The sequence below is a fragment of the Cricetulus griseus genome, chromosome 3 (assembly GCF_003668045.3).
Source record: "Cricetulus griseus strain 17A/GY chromosome 3, alternate assembly CriGri-PICRH-1.0, whole genome shotgun sequence".
Lineage (NCBI taxonomy): Eukaryota > Metazoa > Chordata > Mammalia > Rodentia > Cricetidae > Cricetulus > Cricetulus griseus.
The window spans coordinates 155,862,867-155,886,002 of record NC_048596.1 but is presented as its reverse complement, the minus strand read 5'-3'; the positions used below and the strand labels follow the sequence as shown (position 1 = coordinate 155,886,002).

General features: G+C 39.9%; 1 protein-coding gene across 1 annotated transcript in view; it reads left to right on the top strand.

The window, feature by feature from the left end:
- Hhip (hedgehog interacting protein) overlaps window positions 1–23,136 on the top strand; it is an 86,973-nt gene that overhangs the window by 33,814 nt on the left and 30,023 nt on the right. The window lies entirely within an intron of this gene.

Sequence of the window (23,136 nt, the reverse complement as noted above, 5' to 3'; positions counted from 1 at the left end):
TATGATCTGAAATAATACAAATTTCTTTTTTAGTTTTTAAAACAATCTTTTTTTTCATTTTACATACCAATCCCAGTTTGACCTCCACTTCTCCTGCTCCCCCTAATCCAAATTTCTTTATGGTCTGTATTTCTAGGGCTCTGAAAATTTTAGAACATATTACAATTGATTTTTTTAAAACTTATAGTCAGTTGTAGTGTTATACCCCTTCAATCACAGCAATTTGGAGGCAAAGGCAGACAGATCTCTGTGTGTTCCAGATCAGCCTGGTCTGCATGGTGAATTCCAAGGCAGTCAGAGCTACATAGTGAGATTCTGCCTCAAAATTGTTTAATGGATTTATTTATTTTGATAGCACATGCCATGGGGCATGTGTGAGTTCAGGGTACAGCATGTGGGAGTTGGTTCTCTCCTTCCACCGTGTGGGTCCTATGATTAAACTCAGGTTATCAGGCTTGGCAGCAAGTACCTTTACCTGTTGACCTATCTTCCCATCTCATATGATTGATTATAATGGACGCTAGTAAAAAGAAAATGACATAGATACTTGTAATGTACTTTGCAACTCTCAACTCTAAGTAACCTGGATATGATTTTTGTATTAGTACACTCACACGTGTGTGTGTGTGTGTGTGTGTGTGTGTGTGTGTGTGTGTGTGTTTGTGTGTGTGTGTGTGTATGTGTGTGTATGTATACATATAGGATTATACATGTGTAATATACATATAATCCTCAGTCAATTATCTTGGTTCCATGAATATACCATTATGCTAAGGCAAAGAGTAGCTATAGAAGATAGTGCAAGACAGGCCTGGCCCCTCACCTAAGGAGAGGGACTGTACCCACAACATCACCTACACACCATCTTTTAGCATCCTTGCTTTATAAAACTGACATTTTTATTTAAATGCACAGTTTTGAAACTCCTTCTCTGTCTAAGCTCAATAGTTGAAGCATATGTAAAGTGTTTTGCTTAGTTTATCTTTAAATTTAGAACTCTTGGGGATGCAGTCTGAACACTTTAACTGTTTATAAACTAGAACTGAAGCTACACAAAACAACACATATACATGATTCTAATTTCTATAGATTTAAAAGTTACAATTCCTTGTCTATGACACATTACATCATTAAAGTGACCTTGGTGGTGCCTATGAAATGCCTAAGACCAAAGTGGTTTTTGAATTGGGAGTTTTTACATGATTTAGACTTAGCATCTGAGGCCTAATAAAGCAACACCATGGCCAAGCCATCTTTTGCTCTCCACCTCCTTAGAGCCTTCTGCTCCATTTTGTCAAGAAAATCAGGAGTGGGCCTGGACAGAAGAGCACTCTTTCAGAGGCCATGTCTTTCAGCTTACAATTGCCTGTAATTCCAGATCCAGGATCTGATGACCCCTTCTGGCATATATGGGCACCCACACCTATGCAGCATCTGTTCAGACAACACACACACATACACACACACACACACACACACACACACACACACACACACACACACACGAGCATGTGCAGAAGGAAAAGGAAGAGAGAAAATAAGAAGGGGCTGTATGAGAATTAGGCTTATCTTGCACAAGCCATCTTCTTTTATTTTTCTTCCTCTAATCATGTTTTTTAGCATTACAGGGCATTCATCGATCTTACAAGAAGCTTTGCTTATACAGTAAAATTTGAGTACAGCCTAAATTATGCAGTCCACTATATTAAGCCCATACTTTCCAGTCCACCCAAAGTTTCCAGTAAGTTCTATTTGACCTTTGTATAAAGACCACCTTCACTAGGTGACTTATTTTTGCTGTCCTCGTGGGTGGTCGAATGAGGCAGATTTCCCCGTTGAACAACATAAAACTTTCTCTTTAGCCAACCAAACATTACACAGGGATGTGGCTTGGAGGGGCTGTTTCTCAATACCATCAACAACTGCTTTCTTGGAACAGCCTGTTGCTGAAGCGTGGAGGTTGCTCTTGGATTTGCCTTGAGTAGTGTATGGATTGGTTAAGGAAGTGAGTGTGGCTGACCCACCAAATTACAGTGGCCATGATGTAATTAAGTTCAGCATCCTCCCTAGAGACTTTGAAAAGTACCATCATGACACCAAACCCTAAAAAGAGAAATTTCCAAGAGGCAGGAAATTAGTGAGGAACAGTCTTTGGGGAAATTTTGGAAAGTTAGAAAATAATAATAATTGGTGAAAACACACTAAAATTATTCAAGAATATAACCTGTTCCAATACAAGTTTATTATCTGTGCTCCTGATACATTTTAGTCAGCAATTTAAAAAATACTAAGTGGGGTGAAGGGATGGCCAGAAATTAATGATGCTATTGGAATTGGGATAGAGGGTTAAAATGTGTTAGAAATTTTGAAAATAAATAATGAGTAGCATTTGCTCTGTGATTACTCAAACTGTACTAAACAGTTACAGTAACAACTTAGACTTAGACTATCGAGTTATAGACAGTATAAACTAGTAAAATGCCATCTGAGGACTAAATGACTGTGCAGAGAGGGTCAGAGAAAAAATGAGAAGGGGGAGCATTTCACCAGGCCCAACGAGTCAGAAGCCTCATAGCCAAACCGCAGGCATGCTTGCCAGCCTTCTGGTATGACCCTAGTCCAAGCTTAACACTCAGGGGCAAGGAGGCCTGGAGAAGGTTAAGGGGCGGATGCTTTGCTTGCATTTTGTCCCAGATGGTTGTTGTTTAAGGCAATGCTGTTATCTCTTTAGCATTCCATGAAAGGTTTTCTAAAAGTGACTTAACAAGTCTTCAGGTCAAGGGTAGCTTATGTTTTGGGTAATATGCAGCAGCTTTGTCCCTCTCTGCAACTGTTACAGTCAGTCAGCCTGTGTCTCACTGATTGCAATCTCATAGTGTAGGTAATTGCACTTATGTTTCACTGTCTAGCTTTCAGAGCTTATAGGCATGGGTGAGACAGCTCCTAAGATAGCCTGTGTCCAGACAAGAAGCTACATTACAATAAACATCACTTCCCAGTAAGAAGAGGACCCCTGGTAGAGAAGGATGACCACTTGATATACAGGTAGGACTGCATGAGTGGTTCTAATCTAGTACATTAAAAAACTGTATATGGCTATGGCAAGATGGCTCACTGGTTGCCGCCTGACAACCTGAATTTGATCCCAGTTTATGAAAGAAAGAAATACACATAATGTTTTAAAAACATCAACATCTGAATTATAGCACTTGGCAAATCCACACTTATACAGCCATTCCAAGATACATCATGTTATATGTCACACAAAATAAACAAATATATGCCCTTGCAGCCTGTAGGCCACAGGGTGGACACCTCCAGGTTTAACATGCAGGCCTCCAGTGTGGCCTGGACAAGTGGGAAGGTTGGACGCCTCGGCTAGCTTAGAGCCCCCTTTCCAATGCTGCTTTCTGCTATGGTCCACCGACCTCCTGGAGGGCATCCCAGCTCCTTCAAGGAGAACCCAAGAATGTTTCCTGTACTTCACTGAGCCTCTGTGGAAAGGGATGAAATAGTTTCCAAGTCCCTGGTTTGTGTGAACTTGCACTATACTAGAGGTTCTCAACCTGTGGTTCTTGACCCCTTTGACAAACTTCCATCTCCAAAAATATGTACATTACTATTATAAAGTAGCAAAATTGCAGTTATGAAGTTGCGATGTAATACTTTTATGGTTGGGGTCACCATGACATGAGGAACTGTATTAAAGGGCTGCAGTATTAGGAAGGTTGAGAACCACTGATCGAGAGGGAGCAGATGCTCTGGATCTTCTCACACAAGCAACTTCATACTCATGTGACCTGGGGTAAAGGGCCTAATGATGAACTTGTGACATCCTTTCGCTGCTGGCCTGCGCCACCACATTATCAGAGGCAATCTGATGCTTTACACTCTGTTTGTATACGTGCATCTGTGTGTGCACATATGTGTGTGTGTGCATGTGTACACATCCTTGAGTGTGTGTATATGTGCATGCCTGTGTGTATGTGTGTATGAACATGTGCACGTGTGTATGCAGCTGTGCTAATATATATGGTGTGTATGCATATGTGTGTGTATGTGTTAATGCACTAAACCAGAATGTTTAACCTTTCATATTCTCTAAGCCGCATCAGATGAGAAATTGCCTTGGGAGACATGATAAACCCAGGAATCTCCAGCCTGTGACACACAAGTTGTAAAAGCAAAAGCATACTCTTTTTTTCTTGATAGAAATTAATACCCTTTTTGGTGAAGTCCCACTTTATTCCAGAGACCTCCTAATATATGCTTCATTTAATCCTTGTCACAGTCCTATCATCTAGGTTGTATCAACCCAACCCAACTTTATAGACAATGGAACTCATGCTTGGAGAAGCAAAGCAATCTTCCCAATCACTTGTGCATATAGTATAGTAACTAGAGAGACCAAGATTAGACTCTTGTCAGTCTGATATCAGTTGTTGAATATAATCTAGCCAATACTCATGGCACCTCTGAACACATCTGAAGAAATTTTACTTCAAAATCAACACTGATTTCCAAAGTGTCTGTCTTCTAGGAACAATACATAGTAAACACAAAGCTAAAAACAAACCATGGCATCCCTGCTGTAAACAGCCTCTGCTCCTCGGATTGGTGGGTTGATCCCAGAACAAACTGCTCATTGCTGAGGCAGAAAAAAAGCTGCCCTTGATCTGGCCTTGAGGGGCAATGTGAATTATTCAGGAAGTGAGTGTAGCCTGCTAGCAAAGCCCCCAGCATCGTGCTGGTTTGACAGGGTGGCCTTCTGTATAATTAATTTGTTTGTTTTGTTTTGTTTCTCAATTTCCAAACAGCCAACAGTTGAATTCATTCACTTCTGGGGAGAAGTCACACCTGTGCCCAGATAAGATTTTTCCCATCCTGAATGAATAAATTCAAAGTTTGACTTTTCTGCCAATTGAGAGGGGCAGTCCAGTTATGCTGCCTTCTAACTGCTACTAGAAGAAGTGGCTCTTTTGTTCTCTTGTTTTGTTGGTTTTAATATTTCAAAAGACTCATCATGAAGAGGTCATTAATTGTCTAAGAAGCTATGGAAACTGGTAGATGCTAGAGAACCCTGTCATGTGCAACAATAAATACTTGGGAACCATCAGGAACGGGGCCTCCTGAGGGTTCCCTGCTAGAATGCAAGGGTTGGGAACATGCACACAAAACTCAGATGCCCTCCTTCTGCCATTCTGCCTCCATTACTGTTACTGATACAGTGGACCTGTGGGTATAAAGTGGGAACATTCCAAACATGTCACCGGAGTGCTCATTTCTCCAAAGAGCATGATGTGTCACTATGATCCATGTCCTATCAGTGGGCACTTAAAGTTTGGTTTTTTAATATATATACACAACTCATTTTGATGACAGATAAATACCTTCCCAAGAATCTGAGCCGCAAAAGTTGGAAGAAAGAAACCTTTTGTAAGTTTCTGAATTGAGTCATATAATTATCTCTGCCCACTGTGAATAAACCACAACTGTGAACGTGTGATTTGCAGAGATAGTTTGATTTCCCAGGGCTGTTAGTAATGTGTTTTATTTCACACCAAACTGTTCCTTGTAACAAACAGGAAACTCCACTGAGTTTAATCCAAGGTTTGAGCAATGGAAAGGCATATAGATGACGTCGTGCATTATAAATATTTTTTGTAGTTGCTGGTTTATTTCTAAGGAAATGGTGCCGATGACATAATGATGACTGACTTTTATTAGTGTTTTGCTCTGAAGCTCTAGACCAGTCGTTACAAAGAAAAACAAATTGTCTACTGTTATCCCTTAATACTTTACTTGATGTCTTCTGAGACATTAGTCCTGGGAAGTATTTCTGGGATTGCTCTACTACATTAGTTCTCCTTATCCTTTTATCATAAGACACAACAAGGCAGCAAAACAAAATTTCATAAATTTCAGAATGCAGAATGATGACTGTTGGGTTTTGTCTGAACTGCTCATGTTTCCTGAAACATCAGTTTTACACTGCCATTTTCTGGCCACCACTATTCATTGTCAGAGAAATTCTTAGTCAGCTTAGTACATTTTTTGTTTTGTTTTGTTTTGGTTTTTGGTTTTTCGAGACAGGGTTTCTCTGTGTAGCTTTGGAGCCTATCCTGGCACTCGCTCTGGAGACCAGGCTGGCCTCGAACTCACAGAGATCTGCCTGCCTCTGCCTCCTAAGTGCTGGGATTAAAGGCGTGCACCACCAATGCCTGGTGAGCTTAGTACAATTTTAAACATGCTGCTTCTACTAGTAGCCAGTAGGAATTGTTGACATATTTTTACTGACTCCTTTCTTCAGTTTTTTTTTTTTCTGGATGAATTCTTTTGATAGGTTTCTTTTATGAATTATTTGATAATTTTATACACTGTGTTTTAATCATATTTACTCTAACTTCTCCCCTAACTCCACCCAGATCCACCACTACCTTTCTACCCACCCCCAATTTCTTTTCTTTAGTAACTCATCAGCTCTAGTTTATGCTGCCCATGTACTCCTGGATGTGAGGCATCCACTAGAACAAGTTGACCCTTAAAGAAAACTGAATGTCTCCCTCACAAGCTACCCGAAGTTCCTCAGTTAGGGGTGGGGACTCCTGAACCTCCTCCTATTCCATCTGTGGATGTCGGCTGACTTGGGCTTGTGTGGGAATCACAGCTGTTATGTGAGTTCACAAGCACAGCGGTTCTATATCATGTTGGGAAGACACTGTCTGATTCCAGTCTTCCGTGACTCCACTTCCAATCTTTCTACCTCTCTTTCCTGGATAGTTCCTCAGCCTTAGGGAAGATATGAGCTATCCCATTTATGGCTGAGCATTCCACTGAAACTTATCCTCTGCACTTTGACCAGCTGTGAGTTATCCATTAACCACACTAGAAACTTCTCTGATGAGGTATGAGAGTTGCACATGGGTAGAGAGATAATGAATTCAGAGGGCAGTTTGTTATTGTGCCTGTTTAGCAGAATAATAAATAGCATTAGGTTCATTCCCTGAGGCCGTGAGCTCCCTAACTATGGGTTCTCAGCCGCATTTATAGCACCAGGCATGGGTTTCCTCCTGTAGAGCAGTAGACCTTATATAGAACCAGAAAGCAATTGGTTGACCCCCATAACATCCATGCCTCTATTGTGCCCATTGGAATATCATGCCATGCTGGACATTATTGTAGTTTGCAGAGGTCACAGCTGGGTACTACCGTTGATGACATTTTTTAACTTATAAATCCTTTTAAATGATTTATTTGATGTGGCTGTATTTTAAAAGAGAAGTGTAAGTGGGATTAAAAATACGCATATGTGTAAAATAGAATTATAGCTTTTACTGCCTTTCATTCATTCATGCTATTAGCATCTGAATGCCCAGAGGTTATAGCATTTACTGCTAAGTTTGGTGTGATAGAATAATGAAATGTGTTTTCCACTCGAGACTGGTAGACGCAGTTACCACAACATGATGAAAGTTGAGTGGGGTCCTAGGAATTGTAGAAAGGGTTCGAAAGAAATGATAAAGCCATCGGTACCTGTGAGTCTACTCTTAGCAGGGAAGTTAGAGCTGGCCCTTAAAATACCAGGAAAATCTCCCAGAGAAACTACAACTGAGGAGAGAGGCCTACCTCCACTAGAAGGAAAAACCAACCCTTAGACCCTGGATGTTAAAGCTGACAGGGTGTCAAGTTGACTCTTTCTGGAAACACATAAACCTGAGGTAGAATGGCCAAAGTTAAGTTGGAAAAAGAGACTAGAACCTTTTTGGTAAAGGAAGTCAGACTCTTGTGTTCTCTGAGAAACTATTTAGTCTTGTTTTATATATGATATGAGTCAAAATTTGTATTGGTTGTATTTTAAACAGATGGAGTAAAATAATCATTTTTTTTTTTTGCAAATCTATATGAAGGATGGAAGAGTGCCCCTGCCCCACCACCATCAGATAAGGCCTAGCAGAGTGAAAACTCATACAACCAAAGAACAAGCTGTTCTCTCCTCTTCCCATGATGCTTTTCCTACCTTCCATTTAGATTTATAGTGGAAAAATGCTTGATGAAAGAAAACACCTTCATAGCAATAGATGCAGTCCCTCCAGAATTAATAAGGGCATTTCTATCTCAAGCCATCTTCCCACTTATAGGCCATTCTGAAGTGGTGTATAATGTCACTCAAAATACTATTTCATGGTATATTTAAGGCTCCTTGAGAAATCCTGCATGTGTCTGTGGTACTTGTCAATATTCAATAGAAAAAAAATGACTTCCTTTGTCACTCTTACATTGTTTGTGGTCATAGAACTTACAGAATAACTTTCTCTGTCACCCTTGCATTGTTTATCATCATAGCACTGACTGAATAAGTCAGTGATGAATGCTGCTATTCATAATCATGAAATTTCAATCCTCTGTGTAGTCAAGGATAGCCCTCCTGCTGCTCACTGTCATGGTCACAGATAAACCCATCCCATACCTCTGAAAGGAAGAAAGCTGATTGACTAACACTGACAGCAAGTCAACCAAGTGCTAGATGCTTCAGCTTTTGCTTTCTTTGTTTTTTTGCTGTAGGATGGGTATCATGTAAGAGGAATTTATAATGCCTATGCAATAGGGGAAAAACCCAAAGCTTCAGGGTGGGTTATTGTCCCATAGTCAAATGGCCTGCAAGCCATAAGGCAAGGGCTAAGCCAGTAAACTGCTAGCATTTGAATTCTTTCCATTCTGTTCACATGCCTTCATGGTCATATTCATACACCTTCACGGTCATATTCACACCTTCACGGTCATATTCACACCTTCACGGTCATATTCACACACCTTCACAGTCATATTCACACCTTCACAGTTGTATTCACATACCTTCACAGTCATATTCACATACCTTCACAGTCATATTCACACACCTTCACAGTCATATTCACATCTTCACGGTCATATTCACACCTTCACAGTCATATTCACACACCTTCATGGTCATATTCACACCTTCACAGTCATATTCACATCTTCATGGTCATATTCACACCTTCATGGTCATATTCACACACCTTCACAGTCATATTCACACACCTTCACAGTCATATTCACACCTTCATGGTCATATTCACACACCTTCACAGTCATATTCACACACCTTCACGGTCATATTCACACCTTCACGGTCGTATTCACATCTTCATGGTCATATTCACACCTTCACAGTCATATTCACTCACCTTCACGGTTATATTCACACACCTTCACAGTCATATTCACTCACCTTCACAGTCATATTCACACACCTTCACAGTCATATTCACACACCTTCACAGTCATATTCACACACCTTCACAGTCATATTCACACTTCATGGTCATATTCACACACCTTCACAGTCATATTCACACACCTTCACAGTCATATTCACACCTTCACAGTCATATTCACATCTTCACGGTCATATTCACACCTTCACAGTCATATTCACTCACCTTCACGGTCATATTCACACCTTCACAGTCATATTCACTCACCTTCACAGTCATATTCACACACCTTCATGGTCCTGAGATTCACAACAACCCAAAAGCAAGAGTGGGAGGATACACATACTTTTGTGTCTTCTTTTTCATTCCTCCTTTCCCAAAGAATGGTAAGGGTTTACAGATGGGTAAGACTGTTGTCTTACTCCAGTTCCATGAGGTGCCTGGAAGAGGCTGCATTTTCTCTCCTGTCAAGCTTCAACTTGAATGCACAATCCAGGCAGACCTGTCCTAAGCCCTTAGACTAAATTGATTCCCAACCCCACTGCTCTTTTCCACAACATCTTATACTTTTCTTTTAGAATTCTCTCTAAAAGTGAATAACATGTTTATTTGTAAGCATCTTTCCTTAAAAAACTGGCTTCCCAACTAGAACATACTAGTCCAGGCCATGGCACATGAGAAAAATATAGACTTACACTGAGCGTCAAGAATGTGTCAAAGCTATTCTTTGACCTTTCTGTAAACTACCTCACAGTGTTTCAGGAAGTAGGAAATGCCTTTGCTTGTGTGCTGCAAACACAGGAGTTCTAAGAACTCCCCCAAATCAAAGGCTCATAAGTGGGAAACTAACTGTGAACTTTGGTATCTGAACTGCGAGTCCATGCTCTTTGGTGTGACAATATGAATGACTAAGAATTTGGCACCCCAGGCTGTAGGAACAACTGGTTAACCTTATCACACTTATGACTGAGGCAAGGGCTGGACTCCCAGGGCAAGCTCTGGGATTGAAAAGGACAAATGTGAATGAAGCCATGGGTGTTGAAAAGAGTGGATGCTGCCTGTTAGAAAAACAAACACTGTATTTACATTGCGATTTGGTACCAGAAACTTTTTTCCCTCCTCTGGGAATTACGATGCGATGCTGGGAATTAGAATGTCCAGATTGCCTCATGAGTGAAATTATGAACATACTAGAAATCATTGCTTGTCTTTCACTAATTCTTCCCTTGGTTAATTGAGATCACAGTCTCACACAATTTAAAGGTCAGAAATTCCTGCAAATTGGTCCTTTGGTCCAGTCACATTGTCCCTAGCAATCCAAAGTAAAGTTTCTGTTGAGAAACTACAGGAAACAGCACTTATTTACATTGAAAACTGGCAAAACTCCACAGAGATGGAGAACATCATTCTTCTAAGTCAAGTAAAGACTCTGTGTTCCTCCCGTTGTTTCTTTTAACAATTTATGAAATTAGGGGGTTGGCAAGATAGCTAAGGGAGTAAAAGAGCTTGCTACAAAAGCCTGGTGATCTGAGTTCAATCCTTGGAACCCATGTAAAGATGAGAAAGGAGAGACCAATTCTACAAAGTTGTCCTCTGACTTCTACATGCTCAGTGTGGTATGCTCTGCTTCCAAGTATAACCCCTTTTCTCTCTCCCCATCTCCCCCACATACACAATAATAATAATAATAATAATAATAATAATAATAATAATAATAATAAGTAAATATCCAAGCCCCCCTTTAGTCTTTCTTAATGAATCCTATTCTGATTTTATAGTCTTTAATCCAGACTTATCCAAATTAATACATATATATATATATATATATATATATATATATCATCCCCACACTTATATTAAAGGTGCATTTATTTACAAATATTCATTATTGCTTTCATCCAAAATTAGTATAAATACATAAATGCTAAGCCAGGATTGATAGTGTGCACAGCTAAAGCAGAAGGGGTGTAGCCTGAGCTAAACAGAGAGACTGTCTCTCAAAAAAACAGCCATAAAAAGAATTAATATAAGTACATAAGATATGAAATATAAACCATATTTACTCAATTTAGATATAGGAAGCACACAAATATTTTTTCTAACTATTGATTGCCAGTAAACATGATGCTATATAAAAATGAATATTTGTCTTTTGGTCCTTCTGTTGCTGTCGCTAGAACTCTGCATTTTAACCATTTTATAAAATGGTGCTTCATGATAATATCAAAGAGCCAAACAATTTGATTTTTGCTACTTTGGTAAATTGCAAGTTTAATTGACATATAAATCATATTCGTTCAGACTCTAACTCAGAAAATAATTTTTAAAGTGCCATAATTTTTATGTGACCTTGAAGTTCCAGCACTCTATTATATAACTTTTCAAGAGAGGTCACATGAAGGGAACCTCATATTTCCTTAAATTTATTAGTGTTCCTTGGTGGTCTAAACTGCAAGGGTTGTTTTTTTCAAGGCTCCCTTTTAAAGCAATAATCTTATTTAATTGCTCAATTTTTGTGCTCATGTAAGTCAGTGGGAGCACTTATTTAGAGTCACAGGAAATCCACAATGGAAAGAACACTGAAACATGACTAGGAAAGCCTGGTGCATCAGCCTTAGATTTCTACATAACGATGTGAAGATAATGCTCTTAGCTACATAATCACCGTATTAGCCACACATCATAAAAAGCAAGCTTTTTAAATCCAAAAAGTCAAATTCATTAAAAGCAATTTTATACCCTTTGCTAGAGTGAAGCATTTATCTTTTATGTTATGATTTTTCTATTTGCCTTTATTGAAAAAGCCCTCAATCTCTCCTTTTTCCAACTACACAGATATAAATCACATGGAACTATGAAGGAAATACACTTTATAGTCCTGTGTCTAGTGTTTAAAACCCAATAGCCAGACTTAATGCCTCAGAGGTTCTAGCGGAGAAGGAACCTTACAACTCCACTTTATTTCGTTGGTTTTCACTACAAAAATCTAATATTCCAAATAGTTCATAAAATTGACTTTCACCCTTGTGAAAGTAGAGTTCGGGTATTTATGAGTTCATTAAAAGTAGGTCTTTATTATAGAATAAGTCATTCAAAAAAAGAAAACCCAAAACTAGTTTCAAGTATTCAGACAATAGAATGACATTTCACCCCTGAAGTAAAACGAATTTGAACCCAGGCTTGTTCACTCAAAAAGCCCTTGGAAATCTGAGGCAGCAGAGTCATAAGTACAAGGACAGTATGAATTACACAGCCAGTTACAAGCCCCTCTGGGTTCCGTAGTGAAGCCCTGGCTTAAATAAATCAATACATAAATACACAAATGACAAATGTGTAGAATTACAAGGAAGACTGGAGCAGTCAATGTGTTTCCTAAATTTTCTCCTTTATCTCAAAGGAATTATTTACAAACAAGATTTGCCCAGTGTTCGTGAATCAACAGGGTCTTAGTATATCCTCTGACTGCCCTGATCTCACCGAGTTAACCAGAGATCCATCACTTGCTCCTGCCTGCGGAGTAAAGGCATCAGCCAACACACCTGGCTCAACCTAACAGTTTTTTTTTTTTTTTAACTGCCAATACTTTTGAGAATGGTACTAAGAAGAAGCCCTGAGGGAATGAGAAAAGGCAAAATTGATCCCACCCAATCATAAACAAGCAATGCTCATTTCATTGTTACATAAACTAATATTCTCATATATAGATACTTTTAATGGACAGAACCTCCTCCTAGAAGAATCTCACAGTCTTCTTCAGTTTATAATTGAATATCCAACTTTGAATCTAAATTTAGTAAGTGTGGAGTTTAGAAACCCATGGGTGATACTAGTCAACACTGCTCTAAAGTAATTTTCAGAGCTATATGCCACATCAAAAGTGTATGTTTTCTTTTCCATCACAAATCTTGGAAATACATTTTAATAAAGGAAGACTTATTTGGGATGTGGAAGAGACACCACTGAGATTTGCTGCCACTGCTCCTAGAGATCACAGAAATGTTGGGGTTGATTTGTTGCCACAAATCTTCTCTTTGTTTACTAAATAAATTGCTTTATGTTTAACTCCAGAATATGTACTATTTTAACTGACATTATGTTTTTAAAACTCAACTTAGTTCCTACAATAGCCCATTTGTATATGCTTGCAAATTGTTAATGAACTACCGTTAATACACACCACCTACATCTCCTGAGGAGAGACAAATTTATCAAAAGTAAGTGGGGACCCACTGCTGAATAGAAATAGAAAACTGTCTTCCCATGCTTGTAGTTTTGTGAAGTCTAGACATCCTTTGGATGGCTACAAGCAAGACAAGACTCCATCCTCACAGTACACAGCTTCTCATAAGGCTAAAATGGAGGGCTTCGCCTTCTTTACTTCAAAATCATATTCTCCTATCTGGAAATCCCATCTATGGAACAACTAAGTGACCATGGAGCCTCCCTTTCTCCCCTTGTCATTGCTGTGCTCAATACAAGTATTGCTTTGGCAGTCAGTGTTTTGACATTCTTCATCTCCCCAAGTCTTTGAGCTAATCCCAAAGAGATTCTACATGAACCCCAGGGCCCCATTAAACAACCAAGCAAGTTCTACCATGAAGCAATCTGTGAATGTCCTATTCCACTGAGGTGTAACTAGTTTGTGTGAAAGTTCCATCTAAAAAAATCAGGAAGACACACTTCTTCCCCTTGTGCTTAATGGGCTGCTTAAGTTTGTGAAACAATGAAGAAATGAGATTTGAAAACAGGGGACTGATGAAAAAAAACAGTAGCAATAAAGGGAAAGGGAGCTTCAGCCAGTGGGATGTCCAACAGGGATGTCCACCGGTGCTGAAGAGCTGACTGCCCACAGCTCCACACCACAGCAGCCATGGCATCCAACAGCCAGTCTTCACTTGGCTTTGGTAAGATTATTGATAGCACAGCACAGAAATTGACACAAGTCGGGTCTTGTTTTTTTTCTGATAGTTTCTTTATCAATATTGTTAAAGATAACAAAAAAATGACAGTTTGGTGAGGGGAGTGTCAAAGAAACGTAGTTTTGTTGTAGCAATTCTTAGAGGAGGTGATGAATAAACATAAGACAAGTTCAGTTAAACTTGCCTGGGGCTCCTTCTGTCTATATCACTGTCCATACCTCTTCAAAATGATATAATTAATAAGCAACATAAATATTCATGTTTAATTGTGTCCATGTAGACGATTCTTTGTGTAAATGCCTTACTTCTTCATTCTATCTCAACAGAGTTGACATTCCAGTTTCTTCTCTTTTGACTTTTGAAGGCCTGTGTTTAAAAAATAGATTGCTATTTTCCCAGAGAGGAAAACGTTTTTTTAAAAAAAACTAGATGCATATATGATTGGATAAGCTAAAAACAGCTGAGGTGTCTAAGTTAACCTATCACCTATTAGCTCAAACAACTAAGATACAGAGTTTGCCATTTCCCCCTCTAGGACTGCTAAAACCTAAGCCACACTGTTTCAAAACCCTCTCAGCTCCTAAGCATCAGTGCTGAGGAAGGAAAACTAGCCCCACATGTCTCATTTGTATAAGAAACAGTTGGTCACAGACTGTGACATGTTTTAATTATTTGTACTCCAATCACAGATGAGCACTGCTCAGCCATTTCTAATTATACATTCTGGACAAATTCATTAATCCACTGTCCAAAAAGACAAGGGTACCAGTGAAATCGCACTAAGTCTTGGAATTGCTGTAGAGTTTAAATTAGCTCTCACAAATTCCTGAACGCAGTCTCTGGTACATAGTAAGGGTACAGCACAGGCTACTGTTATGACATGTCTTCCCAGGGAGATGAGGGCACACCTACAAGAAGTTTCCAGCCTCAGGGAGAATTGTTCTAATTCCTATTTTACATAACTGGCATTCAGTTGTGTTTAACAATGTAATTACCCAGTATTTCACCCTTTTACAGTTATCTTAAAAATGGTGTGTGTGTGTGTGTGTGTGTGTGTGTGTGTGTGTGTGTGTGTGTATGTATGTGTGTACATATTCTGCACACAGAGCCTTTTGTGCAGAAAAAGCATACATTCAACTACCAGGCTATGCCTTCATTCAGAAACACTTCACAACCTAAGGTCCAACATGCATTTAGCCTGTAGGTCATAAAAGAATAGTTTAGTGAACTATAATGCTTTTCTTAACAAAACAATTCTCATTTCCCCTTACTTCTCAATCCTATGAAGTTCCTTTAGTTTGCCTTATTAGTTTTATTTTCATGTGGCTTATAAGCACAATGTAAGATCTTTACTTTCCCTAAATGGCACCAACATTTCTAAACTCTTTCTTCAGAAAAATGTGTGGCACTGTTTCTGAGAAGAGCTGACTCTTTTGTAAGATTATTGTTTTGCTCCATTATCATCACAAATATGTGTTTCAAATAGCTTAACTGTATTGAAGCCCTTCATCTTTTGGAAATGCGTTAGCAAACTGAACTTCAGAATATCTCAAAGTCACCACATGGCATACATTGAACCAAACACTCCTAGTGTTCAGGCCATTCCCTGACATAATTTAAATTCCTCTGGCATGTATACTAGTAGTACTATGACAGATGACCACTGCTTGAACACGGTAAGGTGTATAGTGAATCTAATTTCCAGGATGCTGTACTGTACCAAGTGTAGCCTGGGGATGACATTGAAGTATAAACATAGTTTAGTTCTACTTGACAAGTATAAATTCAACATAAAATAAATCACAAACACAGGTACATAAAGTATTATTACTATAAATTTTCACTATACAAAATGTATAGTGGATGGGAGATCCACAGAGTTCCTACTTTCTGTGGATGTCCCATGCACTCCATGGAAGCACTACCCTCACTTGACTCCACCGTTCGGGAGGGATTTGTTTTTGTTTTATTGTTTAAATTGTATATATATAATGGGAGGGAGGATATGAGTGTGGATAGGTGTGCATGTGGAGGACACAGGACAGCTTCATGTGTGAATCCCCTGCCTTCTACCTTATTCAAAACAGGGTCCCTGACTGTGTGCTGGCACACAAGCATTGGGGATGTTCCTGTCCCTCCTTCTTATCTGCAACAGTAACACTGAGGTTACGTGGAACACGTCTAGCTTTATGTGGACCCCATGTGTAAGCTTTATGTGGGCTCCAGGGGTTACATGGACCATATGTAGCTTTATATGGGCTCCAGGGATCCTAACTTGGGTCTTTGCACTTGCTTGGCAAGCACTTTGCCCACTGAAGAAGCTCTGAAGCCCAGGAGTTGTCAATGGAGATTTCATTACATAGACAGAATAGATTAAATTGTTAGCCATTGGTGCCTGAACTTAGTCAGCAGCAGCTCCTCTCTCGAGTGAGGGGAGAGGAGAGCAGAAGGCTTCAGTTCTCCAGCTGTGTGGCTGCTTCTCTGGGCACTAGCTCCACTGCTGACCTGCCTGGGGGCCACCAATAGTAAGCCCATTAGCACAAGCTCAGGTGCAGTTGAAAGAATGCTTTATCAATAAATGACATTCCTGTCACTCAGGAGTTCCAAGAGGTTTTGAGGCTCCAGGCCAGGAACTAGCGACAAAGACAAATTGTCCTTTTTATTTTGCGTGCATTCCTTCCCATACATTCACTCAAGATCTCTATGGGATTGGCTCTTCTTCAGGGATTAAAATCACACTTTTAGAACTGTTCTGAGCTTTTCCAGAAGGTGTAAAACAAAACAAACAAACAAACAAAAAAGCCACCGTACTTCACAGCATATTTCAAAACTGCAAACAAAGAAAAACAATATAGAACACAGTTTTATGTGATTAAAATGCTTAGATTTCCCATCAGACCATCAGGCAGGCTTTCCCATATCTGGTAGTATCTCCTGCACATGAGGACCCATGCAACTAGCTCAGGAGTTTTGCTCTTGATTAACTTCTACACACATTTCCCTTACCCACCTTTTATAAAACCATCTTCTCTTTCTCCCTCATTCCTGAAGACTGCTCTCACTCATTCTGAAGATAATCAGGGTTATTTCTATGCTGGCAACTATATTGACAGGTGTGCCTTTTGGTGACTATGTAGATAAACTTCACCACTAGAGGCCATGCCAAAGCAACTCAACTTTTAAAGGCTTAGGGTCAGGTAGATTAAACTATTCTTGGGTTTTGTACCTGTCAAAAATATGTCCTCTTATGATTTGTTACCTTAGCTATCAAGGGAAATCTAGGTTACAGAGTGATTAAGAGTGCTCTGTACACATAGATGGGGAGTCTATCCCGGGCAGGGTATCAGTGTAGCTCTTGGTACTCACAAATTTCTGAAGGCAGAAATCGAGGCTGGGAGGACTGAATAGCGGTGTGAGGATCAACCTGCCTTCACTATCTTTGAAGACGGAGAGAAGGCATAGACTAAGGAATGTAAGAGGCTACTAAAATTGAAAATTGGAGTGGGGAGCAAATTATCCCCTGGAGACTAGTAAAGAAGGCAGCTCTACCAGCATTTGCATTAACCCTTGAAACCCATGTTAAATCTTCATGTCCAGACCAAGATCACAAATGTGTCTTGTTTCCAGCCATGAGTTTTGTGAAGATATAATCTGTTATTCTGTTTGGAACAATTCTATAAATATAATTTTTAAAAATCACTTGTTTTCTCCTTTCTGGATAGCAGAAAGTTCCTGACAAGAAGAAGCCATGTTGGTTGCCAAGTCCCCCTTTTCCTCTATTCTGTGAATAGGCAAAACACAGACAAGTGAGTGATTGCTGCTAAAGGAAATAAGAAAGTCAGAATGATAGTACAAGAATGTGTTTAGCCACAACTAAAAATGCTACTGTTCTATTCTTCTGTTAATCCTCAGATATTCCTTTGGGACTAAGGGAACAGCAATTGTACCCAAGGCTGTCCCCTCCTACCCATGCCCTGGTGTCATGTAAGAAAATGGCCTTGCCTAGTCTATAGAAACTTGCCTAATTCTTTGGCTACTAGGATACCAAGCTTTCTCTTTTTGTTGTGAGTACCTGAGAAAATAAACCTTTGGTGAAAAGAAAACCCAAATATTTATGTACTCTCTGCAACTCCTGTTGTTTGGAAGTGCCCATTTCTAATGATATAGCACTGTTTCACCACCGGAAAAAGTCAGCATCTCAGAGGAGTGTGGTGGGAGTGAGACACCTGAAAGTTACAATGACGTCTGCTTCCATGTCTGCTCTTTGAGGAGCAGGAGGACTTCTCCATACTGCCAGGCAAAACCTGACACATAGTAGGTACTCCATAAACATATGCTCAACTACTGTTAATGATGTTAATGTCCAATCATCAAGGCAGTGACAATTCCTTGATTGTAGGACTGTACTTAAGCTTCCTCCCTGCTTAGTGCCTTAGGGCACGTTACGGATGGTGACATCACAATCAAGAAGGCTGTCTGATGTGCTCAGGATCCCTTTTCTTGTTGTTCTGTTTTGTTCAGAAACAGAGACTCAGCTAACCCAAGCCAGTCTCAGATTCATTATGTAACAGACACTGACTTGCATCCCTCATCCTCTTGCCTCCATGTCCCAAGTACTGGGATTACAAGCATGTGTAACCACACCTGTCTGTAGTAGCCTTTTTAAAAACTAAATAACTAAAATGTCCATGCAGTTGGCACAATAACCTGCCCCAAAGGTTCGCTTGACACTGTAAATATGTTAGACAGCAAGGACTCCAGGAGAAGTGAGTCTGGACTTGAAGTCAGTTAGTTAGATATCAAAGACTAAAGAAAAGCTGTAAAAACGAGTCGTGGTGCTTCCAGCTTCCTAAAACACGCAAGCTGGCATCCCCCCAAAGGGCATGGAATCAAATGTGAGAGAAATAAAACTCAGAATAAATTCAGTTTAACCCATATTGAAAGTAGAGGGAGGGAGTTAGAGAGATGGCTCAGCAGTTAAGAGCACTTTCTGCTCTTGCAAGGGACCTGGGTTTGGTCCCCAGAAACCACAGGTCACATCCATCCATAACTCCAGTTCCAGGGAATCCAGTGCCTTCTTCTGACCTCTGAGGGCACCAGGCATGCATGTGATATACATACATATATATGTATGTATGTATGTAAGTACATACATGTATACATGCCAACAAAATACATAAAATAAAGATAAACAAGTCTAGAACATTTTTTTAAAAAGTATAAAGAGAATGTTTTCTCTAGATGTTATCACAATGAAAGACAAACACTTCAAAATGTCCCTTAAAGAAAAACCATGTTTTCTGTTGTAATCATTTTATGGTTACCTGTCTTTTTCAAATGGACATTTCTTATTACTCAAAGAAGAATACCCTTCCACAATTTGTTAGAACTTCCATCTGCTCAAAAGGGTAAAGTTTATCCCAACATGACAAGAGAAGAGCTGGTCTGTTAGTCTTCAGTACTCTGTTGGGAGATGCTGATCTCTTATTCTGGGGACACTGTGAGGCATGCAGCTGAGTGACAGTTGCCATTGTACTGTGAGTCCCTGGGGAAGCTTTTCTGACTTACCCAGAAACATGGGTCAATCTCATGATTCCAAACAGTTGAAGTACATTGTTTTCAACTCATTCAACAATCCTATTTTGAGTATCCACTTGTGGATGGTGTGGAGCTGTCCTGACTTGCTGTACTACTAGGAGAACTGGGGGAGGAGAAGAGGCTAGCCTGAGACAACAGGCTCTAGCCAAAGTGGCAAGTTTTTCCAACCTGAAGCCTAGCAGGCTATCATGATCTTATTTAAAATAGTATGAAAATTTTCTTGAAAACTTTTTTCTTCCTTCCTTCCTTCCTTCCTTTCTTCCTCCTTCCCTCCCTCCTTTCCTTCCACTCTTCCTCTCATTTTTAGCTTGATGAGGAAACTCTCACACATGAACTTTGCAGAAGATATGCCTGTTTTGCAATGTCAGAAGTGTCTCACTCTGTTACCTTCTGGTTTGGGTCTCATGATGCTGTGTGCATAGTCACTTGAAGCACAACTTTCATAGGGAGTAGCCAGGAGCCAATCATGAAGCCCAAAGTTCAATGTACAGATTTGAAAAAAATCACTGCCATTCACATGGGTTGTGATAGCTATTTTGGACATTGGCTAACAGTATGGCATTGTGTTAGAAGACATACTCTTGCCAGGCGTTGGTGGCGCACACCTTTAACCCCAGCACTCGGGAGGCAGAGGCAGGTCCCAGAACTCAGGAGGCAGAGGCAGATGGATCTCTGTGAGTTCGAGGCCAGCCTGGTCTCCAGAGCGAGTGCCAGGATAGGCTCCAAAGCTACTCAGAGAAATCTGTCTTAAAAAAAAAAAAAAGACATACTCTTTCTAAATGGCACAGCTCCCTGGACTATGAGTCTTCCTTCTATCTGCTAGTGAGTGTGCTTATATCCTTAGTCAAGTCAACCCAGATCATCTTGAACAGTTCATTCTCCTCAAATGCTCCCTGGATTAGTTTTTACCTCTAAGCATTTCTGGATAGAGCTCATGGTTTCCATTCCATAAACTCTGAGCCATAAAGCCACCCATCTTGAGGGAAGGATGAGAGGAGTTAGGAGAAACGTCCCTGTAGTTGGCATAAGGGCTGGTTGATTCTTCCTGCTGAGCCTCAAAAACAACTTGCAAGAGAGGGAGAGAAATGAGGCTTTGGGCCTGGGGGAGAACAGAGTAAGGCTGGGAACACATACAGGCAGAGCTTGGGTGAAAAAGACATAAGGTCACAGGAAGAACAGAGGTCATTCTAGGACTGTGTCTGTTACTGCCTAAAGCTAGAACCACATTAGGGGGCCTGAGGTTTTAAATATCTGATGACATCACTGTGAGAAGGCCCCTGACTCTGTTGTGAAGTCAACTTTCAGTGCCAGTCAACATGTTTCTTCATGTAGACCTTGAAAAATGAGACAGACCCCAAAGACAGGTTTGCATTTGAGAGTTCAATCATGGTTTACTCAAAACATATTTTAATTACATAAACAACATCACTGTGAAAGCTGACTGGGGTGACCCGCCTATCAATATTTCAGTCTTCTGGTTCCGTAGTTATTCCTAATGCCTGAGCCTTCGCTGTCATTAGAGACAGCCATGAGATTTATACAACACATGAAATTTTCTCACCAATGTAACTATGAATTTTTTTTCTTGGAAATGACTTAAGTAGTCAAGTTTATAAACCAATAAGAGCACAACTTTATACCAGAAGGTTATTTGAAAAGAGCAGATGCTATATCCTAAATTAATCAAATGTCAATTGTGTAGCTTGAAAAAATGCTGTAATTTTTGACTTTTTAAAAAAATGTATTACCTATTTTCTTCTCATTCACAACTCATTTCTTTTCTGAATTTGGCACTTTTCAAAAATGTGTGTGGTGCTCCTGGATTCGTGGATGAGAGCCATGTCAATAAATGTCCACTCCCACTTGCAGATTCATTTGTGACCCATTCATGCTACATCCCTAATTCCTGAAAAGCAACCAGCTCAGGTTGAACCATGGTGCTCTCCTCCTGGGGCTGTATTTCTGACTGATTGTTCTCCTCCTCAGCCTGTATTTGATTGCTCTCCTCCTCAGGCTGTAGTTCTGGCTGTATTTGATTAGCAGTTACAGAGAACTGCTTTCAGCCAAAGCTTACAGTGACCACAACCGCTTGTGAAGCAGGCAGGTGACACTTAACCTGCCCCACAGTTTTAGAGAGAAGTATATTGGGGAGGAGAATTAATCACAGACAAAATCCCACCTGTGGGCTTCCTCATGCAATCCATCAAAGTGGTTTAAATAGGCAGACAGTCTACATTCAGACTTGAACGATATGTCTCAGCCTCTGGAGTCCTCTAAGACAGCCAGGGGATATTTATCCCCAGATGATGTGAGAAGTGACACATCAGAATAGAGTCTGCATTAAAACCATCATCACAAAACGGAGGCACATTCATAAATCATAGTCATTAGCATCTGACTCTAATGATTAAAGTTAAAATCAGGCAGATGGCGATGTGCAAAAAGGTTAACACTTGAATAAATGATTCAGTAGTTCCCGGACATTTCCAGCCTGTGTATTATTTATGTAATTCTCAAAGTCTATAAATATTTCTACTTTGGATGCTATGTAGTCAAGCACATTTATTTCTGAGCAATGAAGCAAATCAAACAAGGCTGATTAAAAATAAACTTTTATGCCTAAATTTTTATGCTCTCAGACTGATGTATCATTCAAGTTGCACCCAGAGGTGTTCTGTGCCGGTGACAGATGCTGTAGAGTGGCACTCAACGTGACAGTCCAACATTACTGACCATGACCCTGAATAGAGGTTTTTGTATTACAGATTTTTTTCTCCCATTTAACACTTCAGAAGTTAATTTCCCATCATATTTTGTCAAGGCAGATGTGATGTTAAAGGCATAAATAGGGGATGAGCAATTGTAAAATTCATTTTCTGTCACAGGATGTCACTGCTGTGGATAACTCACCAGACTGCAGAGAAAAAAAATGTTCGCCCATGTCCTAGGTCTCTGATCTATGTCATTTCAGGTGCTTTCATTATAGGCGGACACTCCTACACTACCCGTGGGATAAAGCAAATGCTAAGACTGCTTTGAATTTCCACATGCTGAATTAGCAGAAAATGAAGATAAAATGCCTTTCTATTTCCGAACATGATGATGTTTTAATTGCTTTAGCATTTGGCATGTCTAATGTATACAGTCCTTGACGTTCATGCAATAACAAAGGAGAGCTGCTTGAGATTTTTCTTTTTATTTCCTTGCATCCCCTTCTCATGTTTCTCCCACCCCCACTCTGGTCCTGCCTTTCACTCTCCTCCCATGTCTTCCTCCTCCTGTTCTATGCAGTTAGGATGCATGTAAAAATATCTCCTCTCTGTAGAGATGGCCAAGGCTGCTGTTACCTAGCTGTGATGCACAGACCACCATCGCTGTGA